Source organism: Camelus dromedarius, chromosome 5 (genome assembly GCF_036321535.1).
Source record: "Camelus dromedarius isolate mCamDro1 chromosome 5, mCamDro1.pat, whole genome shotgun sequence".
NCBI classification, from domain to species: domain Eukaryota; kingdom Metazoa; phylum Chordata; class Mammalia; order Artiodactyla; family Camelidae; genus Camelus; species Camelus dromedarius.
Window position 1 is genome coordinate 57,053,695 of NC_087440.1, and position 12,616 is coordinate 57,066,310.

A 12,616-nucleotide genomic window follows, 5' to 3' on the forward strand; every position below is an offset into this window, starting at 1 on the left:
GCAGTCAGAATTTTCTCTTTCCCTCTGGCAGAATGACTATCAGCACTCAAGATGACACTGACACCTAAAGAGTGAAGTTACTAAAAAATTAAAATCAAAAGGAGCTTGAATCCTTCCATAAACACTACATGTAATTCTCAAATGTTTTTATCTTTTGTTTTTTAAGGGCGTACTATGCATGTTTAGGTATCACCAGTTCCTGAAGCAATTTACCAATAAACAATACTGAGGTCATCATAAATAGCTGGAAAGAAATATTATGAATGGCATGGAAAAGTCAGAGACAAGAGAAAATTTAAAATTCATTAGAATGCACAAATAAGACAAAGAAAGTCCAGAACATATCACCATTCAATACATCCACATCTTGAATAACTGTCACCAAAAGCAATCCCAGGAATCACTTTGACTTTAGCCTCAAGAACTACTTATTTTCAAGAAATACATTTACAAGGTTTTATCTCATCATTTTTTTCAGTATCAATGATACCCCACAAATAAAATTTGGTTCTTCAAATACCCTGAGATAATGCAAACCACCAGTACTGATGGAGACCTTTTTTTTTTTCTGGCTACCCAGCTCATGTTAGGGGAGGCTCCTAACTTATCAAAAAGAGTACACCTCTCAAAAGAGAAGCTAAAAGGTTGTATCAAATACCTTTTATACTCCAACGCACTTCCTCTTGCTTCACCTTTGTAGTGACCAGCTCTGCGTGGATTCCCGTCAACTTTTCATAGACACAGCCTGACAGCGCCTCACCTCCTACCAGTGCCAGGCACCTCCAGCCTCCTGTCCCAGGACTTCCTCGTGATGCTGACACATGACAGTGGCTCCGCTTAGATCAAGCAGGGACAACCTGAAAGTGCCAGGGACAGATGCAGCACAGGGCAAAGCTGTGAGCCTGGTAGATGGGAGCTGGGCTATAAATTCTTCTCCATTCTATTCGGAAAGAACTGCCCTGAGACGCTATCACTCATGCAGCCTCTTGCCCACAACCTAGAGCAATCAGTCAGAGCGGTCCATCTCAAGCCAAAGGGCTCAGTAACATGCCTTTATATTGTTAGGAAAAGTACTGTTAGGATATTCAAAACGCAAAAAGTGATGGTTAGAGCAATAGGATCAGAAGCAATTTCTCATTTTCCAAATTTTCTGAAATATGGTTTTGCTAGTCTTAAAGTGAATGCTGGCACGCACACTCATGCACACACACGATAAACCCTAAAACATTCCAGCTCTTTATTCTGTCGTGTGGCCGGGCGTTTATGTGCAATGTGCTGGAGAGTGCAGCCTGCCTGCACATCAATCTCTTCAGTAATTGCAATTATCTCCTTTCCAGTGGATGTGATGAAGTCTGACTAAAGGTCTCTAACTCCTCTAGCTCTCTGTATTCTCATAAATAATAAAACAGGGCTCCATGACAACGAGTACATAAAAAGTTTTGTAACAGCTCAAAGCAGACCTGAAATCTTGAGATTCTTAAGCCAATAATGTATTCTCGGTGCATAGTCTTCCGGGAATACATACCTATGCGGTAAAACCAAGTGATGAGACCCTCCATGTTTGAACAGCCGTGACAAATGCCTCTTTGTCTGGCTAGCGCTACTCATCCTTCAGCTGTTTTTAAAGGAGTTTCTCTTTGGGGAAACTTTCTCTGAGCACCCCCTCCCTCCTCGGGGGGCCAGAAGCTCTTCCCACACTGGGTGACCCTTTCACACTGGATACTTGAGTTCCTCAAAGGAGGGGACTGCATTTTGTTCACCACTGGGTGGCCATGCTTCTTAGAGTGCCTGGCCCACACCAGACAATCGAAAAACATGAAGGACTGAAGGAATCATCATAATAAAGAAAACCTTTCTTTCATTCAGATCACTTTCTTGAAGAATGGTCAAGGCACATATACTCATTCAGGATAGGCAGGCTTGTCTCAAGACTCGGAATCCAACAACTTACTCAGTGCAAAGTTTATAAATGAGGAAATTGAGGCTAGAGTGTCTAAGTCAATGGTTGAAAGGCTCCTTGGGAGTTGGTGGCAGCCCTTCCCATTCTCAGTGCATCATCCTTTCCCTGACACTGTCCCTGCCTCTTGCTCCTGGATGGCTTTCTGACACCCCCACTGTCCCCTTCCCTCCTCTGCCCTCCCAAAGGGATCATGCCTATTTCTTCCTCTTCTTTCTGCCTCCCCCTAATTGAGCCCTGTGTTCAGCAGACAGAAGGGATGTCCATCAAGGGCTCTCTTAAATGAAATTGAAACCCAAGAGGATGTCTGTTACCCAGAGTCTATGTGAGTTATATTGCTGGTATAATCAAGTACCTGGTTATGTATCCAATTTGGCATCTAGTTGAACTGTTACATCTTGAGTGGTGGGGGTAGGGCTAAATAAAGGTTTGTATGGTCTTTAGATATGAGTAAATGAACAGAATTATGTATTTTCTTATTATGGGGTTGATATTTTCCAAATTCACTGCTATAAATAAATAACACGGGCTTGTTTTGGAATCATAATTAATAAGGAGGTTTGACTCTCCTCCTTTATGTATAATCTATTATAATGTTCAGAAGACTTGTTTATTTATTTCTCAATTAATTTAAGTTTCAGAAAATCATCAGCTGGGCGTACAGAAGATGAAGAGTGCATGTTACTCCTCTTCCTTTGTCACTAACTCCCTTCCTCCCTTCCTTCCACTCTGCTCTGAAGTCCACCAGTACCTGCAAACCACTGCAGTAACATCAAAATTGCATTCCTTCTGTCTAGCTTTTACTGCATGTCAAACAACCCCAAACCTTACTGGCTTAAAATAACAAACATTTATACTTCTCATAACCTATTGGTCAGCTGGGTGGTTCTATTGATCTGTCCAGGCTGATCTTGGCTGAGTTCACTTACGCATTTGGTGGCCAGCAGGTGGACCAGCTGGGGACTGAATAGTCTAGGATGCCCTCTCTCATATGTCTAGTGGATGGGGAGACGGGGATTACTGGGCCACATATTTCATCATCCAGCAGGCTAGCCCAGGCTTGTTCAAGACAGCAGTAATATCTCAAGAGTAAAGTCAAGCATGCAAGGCTTCTTGAGGCCCAGACTCAGAACTCACACTATGTATCTTTTGCCATGTTCTACTGGCCACAGCAAGTTATGAGGTAAGCCCAGATTCAAGAGGTGGAGAAATAGATTCTGCAATGCCAGTGTTGCAAAGCAGGTTGATCAGAGACTTAATAAGAATGTCCAACCTGCAGAACGTATCCCTTAAAAGAGTTCCGTGATTCCAGATCAACAAAGCAATCATGGGTTAACAGAGGCAACTGTGGGAGTGACTTCATTAAGCAAACTCTGTCATTAAAAGGTTACCTGCAATGATGAGATTTTGTCTGAACAGAAGCTGCAGCTGTTTATATAACGTGTAATTCCAAACCTGACTTCAAAATAGGGAGCAAGAAGTCAGACACCCACACAGGCTGGGTCTGCACACCGTTGGTATAATCAGACAGAACAAAGAAATGCAGTGAGTTTGACTCAGCGGGGCTGTTCCCACAACCAAGACAAAAAGTAGGGACCTGGAAAGCTAAGGCATCCACTGTGCTTTACCCGCTGTGGGGGCGTTTATCACACTATGTAGTTAAGATCTGATTGACTTCCCTCCCCAACTTGACTTTTAGTTTCTTTGGGATACAAATAGACCTTTTAAATCCATCTACCTAGTATATATACACACAGCGGGGAGAGAAGGAGATTTATTTCTGTGACTCAGAAAAAGCTAACCCAAGATAATCACATTTATATTTTTAAATCAATCTTTGTAAATACTCAAAGGTTCTCCCATACAAAAATTATAGAATTACTGGTGAAGATAAGTTACTCCTTACAAAACCAGAAGAAGTTAGTGATGCTCAAGTTATAATCCAGAGGGAATAGGACCGTGAAATGCATTTTTGCTTTACAAGTGAAGAAAAACCTTCAAATTTTCAAAAAGCCGTGAATTAAAATTTTCAACTCACAATTAAACACTTAAGAGTACATATCCAATATTAACTCCCTAACTGTTCTGTGGCACAAAGATCCAAGAAGTTCTCTTCATATTATTGTAATTATACTCAATCTCATTCCAAGAAGAAATTGAAGTAACTTTGATACTAAAATGCAAGATTTAAAATAATAATAATAAGCAAGTAGGGAACTGGGAAGAAAGTAAAATTAAAAATAGAAACTAAAAAATGAAACCAGAATGAGGTCAATAAAAGGCATGAGGGCTAATACACTTTGCTAGAAGCAGCAATAATGTGGCTTGGGGCTTCCTAGACACCAACCAAAGAGGAACTTGTGGTCACTGACACCCCTCAACCCAGGCAGAGCTCCGAACAGTCAGAAGAAGCATAGGTCATCACTGGTGTGTGCCCTGGAAGTGAGTTTTCGCAGGCATGTTCCTAAAGAGGATCCCATGTAATGTTCTAAACAGCAGACTGAAGACCATATGTAGGAAGATACACAAGCATATAGACCAATGGCCCAATGTTAAAACACCCTTGAGTAAAATTACACTGATAATGCACTTCTATTACAACACCCTCTTCTCTTTCTTAACTAATCCAAAACCAAAGTTTGAAGATTCATGGGCTACTATCCTTCAGGGAAGTCTCTGTAAATACAGATTCTCTAAAATGAGAAACTGGTAAATATCACTAAATCCTATAGGTAATAGTTGACCCAGTTGGTCTTTTTCTCTCTTATTTCAATGCCACTCCCCAAGGTCAGGGGACTCTCCTTTTAGCCTGGATTTACCACACACACACAACCTTCTAACTGGTTTGCCCTGTCCTAATCCATTCTCCAAATCACAGCCAATCTGCTTTCTTTAAAACAAAGCTCCCTTTAAAATACCTGAATGGCCCCACAGGGCTCTTAGTGTGAATTCCACACCCCTAACGGGTGAATACATGCTGGCCACCGGCTACATCTCCAGCCTCAACTCTCTGACTCTTCCCTTCATCCCAGCCATCCCGAATGAACTTCCTTGAGATAGCTGAAAAAGTCATGCTCTCCTCCCCTCTCTGGACCTTTAAATGGGCTGTTCCTTTTATCTGGAACACTGTCTTCCCTCAATCCACTGGCCCCTGCCTTTGTCTGGGACTTTTCCTGCACGTCTCCAGCTAAAAGCTGCTTCTTGAGGAAAGCCCCCTTTACCTGTGTGTCTCCCTCACTAGACTGTACACTCCATGAGGCAGCTCCCGGCTCTGCTTTTGCTCCTCATTGTATTCCTGATACCTAGTATAGTGCCAGACCCAAAGAAAGTGTTTAATAAATATTTTTAATTCTTTGATTGATTAAGTAATTAACGGGTTATCACAGACAAGTCCTTAGAGTCAAATATTCTATGTTACTCCTTAAAGGAAAACCCATTGATCTCTTTAATAAGCAGCAGGTCTGAAGATATGTTTGATGTTGTCTAATGTATGGACAGCACTCGTGCCTACACTGAAGAACATGCCATCTCTGCCACTCCATCCAGGCAGGGGCAAAATCTTCTTTGGAAAACAAGGCATGATCCTCTTTTGAACAAGGACAGGTGGGCAACTAAGGCCCCACCTCTTATGCCTTTAGAACATTACCATAGTTTTGGTGTGGGAAAAACTTTAAAGTGGATGTTGCCAAATCTTATATTCCAAGGAGTTTTGCACTTTTCAAGATAGTATTAGTTTGAGGATCTTTCTCATCATGAAACAGTAGAGTCAGGAGACCTAGATTTATCCTGATTTGGTCACTAACTACAAGATCATGGGAGTCATGATACTGTGCATTTCTTGCCCTGAAGCTGGACAGTTTAATGCTCCACCCTGAGCCTGCCTCTGTCCAGGGTCTGAACAATCAAGTCTGAGCCCTGAGGCCCACCTTGCCCCCACAACTCAGGAGTGGCCACACTGAGCCAGGCAGGGTTCCCTGCTCTCTCCTCCACATCAGCCTGAGGTGGTCAACTTTCCTCTGTCTTGTACAGCAAGCTTCTGCATAATACTTCATTTGAAGAAAATATTCCACAGCTACAAAGAAACGTGACCCTGTGGACTAACCGATCTTTAAGTTTCTTTTCTGCTCAATTACCTACTCCACACTAGAAGTAGTCATTCGATCTGAGGCCCTTTTCACTGCATCCAGTTTAAGATGTATATTGAGAAATCACAGCATTCTCTGGGGAGACTAAATTAGGTCCTGAACCATAGCTCATAGGCCTCTGGGGCTGAAAGAGACTTTGGAAACCACACAGTGTGTTTGGCATTTTTCAACTGAGGACGCTGAGGTCCAGGCAGTCTGGTGATGTCCAGTAGCACACAGCTGTGTGCAGACAGAGCTGGTCTCTCCAGGCTCACCTGTTTTCTAAACCGATTTTTCTTTCTTAATTTTTAAGAAGAATTGTTACTTGGTTGTTTGTGTTATTTAAAAACCTCAACAAAGTTCTAACTTTAAAGTCACAAATACAAGGAGAAAGGAAATTTCTTCAACTAAAAGGCCAGGTGACAGAGCTAATAATAGTAGTGGATAAAAATAACTTCCAAATTATAGCCCCAGGTTCTTTTACCACTTAAGCTGCTTTTCTAAATGTTCTAGATTTAGCAACCACTAGAACACTTCCTTGGTTGGCATTTTGAGAATATTCACAAATGCTGAATCCTTTTCTGTCAAAGCCCTAACTCACTCCTTGAGGTACTTTCTTATTTTCAGGAATCCAGTTAAACAAAGCCAGTGGTAATCGGAGCATCTGTTCTTCCTCAAGACATTCTGGCTTTTAATCATGTATGAAATCACATTTATATGTGACACTAAATCAACCAGTAGATGTTCAGTGATGGGATTAAAAGTTTAAAAAAATGTAATCCCACTCCCTCTGGTGGTGTAATCTCCAAACATCCACTGGGTTTGCAATTTGGTTAAAATGCTCAGAATGAATTGGGAACCCTTTTATAATTTAGTCTCCTTTTCACCCAGGAGATACTGACACTAAACTATTCCTCCAAAGGGGACATTTTGCTGCTTAAACATCACTTCCTCAATGAGTCCTTCCCTAACTTTAAGGCAGTTTGAGGTCCCTCTAGATCCTCCCATAGCACACTGGATTTTTCCCTTCGGAACACTCCTTATGGTTATGAATAGTTTTAATGAATTATTTTTCCACTCAGCTGTAAGGAGTTTGAAAAAAGGGACTATGTAGGCACAGAGTAAGCACCCAATAAATATCTACTGACTGAGTGATTATGAGAGGAAATTCACAAAATCCATTATTTGAACAGCTAACATCAGCTTACTGTACACCAGGCACTATTCTGAATACTTTACCTTTTTTAACTCATTTAATTCCAACAACTCCATGAGGTAGGTGCTTACATTCACTATGTTTTGCTGCACAGTAATTACTGCAAACATAGTGGCTTGGAACAACACAGCTTCCTATATCACAGATTCTGTGGTCTGAGGTCTAGGCATAGCTTGGCTGAGTCCTCTCTTCAGGGTCTCACTGGCTGCAGTCAAGGTAGCAGCAGGGCTGTGTTCTCATTTGGAGGCTCAACCAGGGAAGAGTCTGTTTCCAAGTCCCCTCAGGTTGCTGGCAGAATTCATTTCCTGAATTGGCTAGAGTGGCTAACATCCTAAAGAAGGTCTATCTCTGCCCCAAGCTTTAAGTAGGGATTTTTAAAAATCAACATCTTAATGTAACTCAGAGGCAGGGGATAAAATTTCAGTCTTTCTAAACAGGAGGAAGGACGTAGGAAGAAAGAAGAAATTAATGTATTTTTCCACCATTCTCCTTCCACTTCCCAAAACCAGTTAGAGAGTCCTCCTAAGAATTTGACTCTTACCATATTAAGGAAAAAATGTGATTTTTCAAGATCCTGCTGGCTCTTTGCACAGCTCAAGGTAAAGCCATGTATGTGGGGTCTTCTCTTTTGGCAAAGCTCCTTATTAAGCTTTTGGCCACACAAGAGCAGGTCAAGGAATTAGTTTGGGGTAGAGAAGAGAGGATGAAAAGCTAAATTATTAGGCACAGTAAAGGAAGAGTGAATTGGATGTTGCGGGTTCATCTAGAAAGTGAGGCGAGGGAAAGGGAGGACCCCTGACAAGGAGAGGAAGCCAGAAAAAAGATTCCCCATGGTAAATGGGTGAGACATTTAAGAATAGCAGTTCTTAAGTGGTTCACTATCCTTAAGTAAAGCTGTGTTTCCATTCTTAGTGTTAACGTGTTCCTGTCCATTACCTGAAACCCATTGCTAAAAGTCTGTACACACAGCAGTCTTCAGGGAGGGACTCTGGGTAATTTAGGGATAAGGCAGTAAAGGAAATTATAATTTCTCTGGGGGACCAGCACTGCAGAGCAGATTTACATGGAGGGAGGTCCCTGTCCTGCCGTTCTGAGCAGAAACAAGGGCAGTCCTGAAAAAGGTGGTTGAGAGCCAGGTAGCAGCCTTTTCATCAACTACAATAGAGGAAGGTGACCCCTGATGGGAGGGAGGCAGACTCTGGCGCCACATTCAAGCTCTCTGGACCCAGGATGCTTTCCCCACACTTATATGGTAGTTTTGTCAGGTCCACTGTTCTACAGGTAATACAGACTGTTCTCTGCCCTGTCCCACTGAACCTGATACATGGGGTGCTAGCATATCACCTTGGGAATTGTGCTGTCTGCCACAACTGAAGACTGAAAAACAGAGCCCTTCATTGCCCACTCCCTGGGCAGCCCCTCTGTGAGTGACAAACGTGGCTTCACAAGTGTCACTTTGAAGGGTGTGCATCCCATCATCTCAGTGGAGAGTTACATGGCGATCAGAGAGCTGCAAGCTTGGGTCCCTTTTCTCTCCTGCTGTCAAGGGAACCTTGGCTTACAGAGCTGTAGCAACAGAATCCATCCAGGAAAGTGTCAGAGGCAAGGTAAAGATGAGCAGAACTGCTGTCAGCCTGTGCACAGCCTCTTCTGGGCATTATTGTCAAGAGGGAGACTCAACACATCACCTTCTCTACTATGCAAAGTTTGCAGTTGCCTGCTTCTGGGGTGTCAGCTGACAGCAACACACACACACACACACACACACACACACACACACACACACACACACACACACACACGGGTCTGCTAAAGATAATTTCCCTCCAGTAAACCATGACCAGCATCTTCTGTCGCTCCATGGAAATACAAACAGTGGCGCTTCCTTGACCCAAGAGACATCATAGCCTCTGGAATCTCGGTTAAATGTAAGAAGTCCTCCATGGAATTCTTGGTTGTAGAAGACCCACTCTGTTTAATTAACTTTACTATAGACATTATTATCATCTCTTTTCATACTTACTCAAGACAGAGTTTGAGCCAAGAAGGACCTCAAAGGAAAGGAGATCTGGGTTCTTCCTAAAATTCAGGCCAAAACTATAAGAAACCGGTTAAAAGCCACAAATCTCAATTACCTCCCTCAAGACAGAAAAGATGAGTTTTCAGAGGGACTTTCTAAAACCCAGGTACCTCTTTCAGGTAGCACTTGATATCAATGTGTCTTCAAAAGGGGAGCAAAGAGGACATCCACCTACAGTTTCCTTCAGTGTTGGAAACAGCAGTGAAAGACACAGACTCTGAAATCAGAGAGACTGGCTTCATCATTTACTATCTGAGACAGCTGTGGGTTCCTTTGCAAAAAGGTATTAATAACATGCTCCACCTCACAGATGTGTTTTAAGAATTAAATGAAATAACACATGCAAAACACTTAGCGCATTGCCTGGTGCACAGTGAATGCTCAATAAACACTTGATGTCATTATTACATTATCATCCTCATCAATATTACCACTCTAAATAATATGATCTGTCTGGGGGGAGACATCAGGAGAACACGGAGCCATGACAGAGAAGTGAGAATATCTGTACTTTGTTACAATTTGGAAAAACAAAAATATAAGTAAGAAAGACACTTCATCCTTGTTTGGAACTTATTTTAGTTCATCAGATACCATATGGTGCTTACTATATGCCAGTTACTGGCTCTAAAGAACTTACTGAATCAAAATTCATTTCATTTTAAAGTATCACTAATTTGACAACATTGTATCCTAGCATATTAAAAAACATGCTATAAAGCTGAATACAAATAATTTGGAGAATGCATATGCTTTTCTTTCATCCGTTCAAACAATGCTAACAGAAGATGCACCATGAGCCAGCCCTGGTGCTAGTTACCCAGATGATAAGGTTGTGAGCCAGTCAGATGAGTCGCCTGCCTTGAATTTACATTTTGTTGAGATATCTGAAATAACCAATCACTTTGCATTTTTTCAGCATGGAAGTTCCAATCTAGACCAAGTGTAAGATAGTTCAGCCAGTGATTTAGCAGCCAGTCGTGGATCTGCCCTAGATAAACTGTTTGTCTTCCTGACACAATCCATCAGTGACTCCCAGAAACTACAGTCAACGTGGATAACCAGGCAGGACTGCTAACACTGCCAGGGGATGCAGCAGTGGGTCAGGCTCAGCCTCCAGTACCAGGTGTCAGGATCAGCAACGACAGGCCACGAGGGAAGCGCGAGCCGTCTGCAAGGCACGTGGCCCCGCTGGTCCTGGCCGCAGTAACAGGGAAAGCACGTCTGCAGTGATCTCTGCCAGTGGTTCACAGTCAAGCAAGGAGGCTGGCTCGGGGCAGAACAGTCCATTGCGAGGCAGGCTGTACAGTCATTGCAAATCACAGTGTGTCCTCGTGCTTATCCAGTGCAGAAGGCCTCCTGGCAGGAACAGTGCTTCTTCAACTGTGCTGATGGTAAGATGAATACAAAAGACATAGGAATAGAGACACTCGCGTATGTATTTGTGTGCACGTGTCATACACTTACACATAACTTTTGTTAAAACAAATGCCTTTGTTTTAAGGCAGATACCTTATTCTGTTGTTGTTAATACAATTCTTTTTTTTAACATTTTTTATTGATTTATAATTATTTTACAATGCTGTGTCAAATTCCAGTGTACAGCACAATTTTTCAGTTATACATGAACACATATATATATTCATAGTCATATTTTTTTCTCTGTGAGCTACCATAAGATCTTGTGTATATTTCCCTGTGCTATACAGTATAATCTTGTTTATCTATTCTACAATTTTGAAATCCGTCTATCCCTTCCTACCCTCTGCCCCCTTGGCAACCACAAGTTTGTATTCTATATCTATGAGTCTATTTCTGTCCTGTATTTACACTTTGTTTTTTTGTTTTTGTTTTTGTTTTTGTTTTAGATTCCACATACGAGAGATCTCATATGGTATTTTTCTTTCTCTTTCTGGCTTACTTCACTTAGAATGACATTCTCCAGGAGCATCCATGTTGCTGCAAATGGCATTATGTTGTCGGTTTTTATAGCTGAGTAGTATTCTATTGTATAAATATACCACTTCTTCTTTATCCAGTCATCTGTTGATGGACATTTAGGCTGTTTCCATGTCTTGGCTATTGTAAATAGTGCTGCTATGAACATTTGGGTGTAGGTGTCATCCTGAAGTAGGGTTCCTTCTGGATATATGCCCAGAGTGGGATTCCTGGGTCATATGGTAAGTCTATTCCTAGTCTTGAGGAATCTCCATACTGTTTTCCACAGTGGCTGCACCAAACTGCATTCCCACCAGCAGTGAAGGAGGGTTCCCTTTTCTCCACAGCCTCACCAGCATTTGTCATTTGTGGATTTTTGAATGATGGCCATTCTGACTGGTGTGAGGTGATACCTCATTGTAGTTTTGATTTGCATTTCTCTGATAATTAGTGATATTGAGCATTTTTTCATGTGTCTATTGATCATTTGTATGTCTTCCTTGGAGAATTGCTTGTTTAGGTCTGCCCATTTTTGGATTGGGTTGTTTATTTTTTTCTGATTGAGTCGTATGAGCTGCTTATATATTCTAGAGATTAAGCCTTTGTCGGTTTCATTTGCAAAAATTTTCTCCCATTCCGTAGGTTGTCTTTTGTTTTACTTATGGTTTCCTTTGCTGTGCAGAAGCTTGTAAGTTTCATTAGGTCCCATTTGTTTATTCTTGCTTTTATTTCTTCTAGGAGAAAATTTTTGAAATGTATGTCAGATAATGTTTTCCCTATGTTTTCCTCTAGGAGGTTGATTGTAGCTTGTCTTATGTTTAAGTCTTTGATCCATTTTGAGTTGATTTTTGTGTATGGTGTAAGGGAGTGTTCTAGCCTCATTGGTTTACATGCTGCTGTCCAGTTTTCCCAACACCATTTGCTGAAGAGACTGTCTTTATTCCACTGTATATTCTTGCCTCCTTTGTCGAAAATTAGTTGACAAAAAGTTTGTGGGTTCATTTCTGGGCTCTCTATTCTGTTCCATTGGTCTATATGTCTGTTTTTGTGCCAACACCATGCTGTCTTGATGACTGTAGCTCTATAGTATTGTCTGAAGTCTGGGAGAGTTATTCCTCCAGCCTCTTTCTTTCTCTTCAGTAATGCTTTGGTGATTCTAGGTCTTTGATGGTTCCATATAAATTTTATTATGATTTGTTCTAGTTCTGTGAAATATGTCCTGGGTAATTTGATAGGGATTGCATTAAATCTGTAGATTGCCTTGGGCAGTGTGACCATTTTAACAATAGTGATTCTTCCAA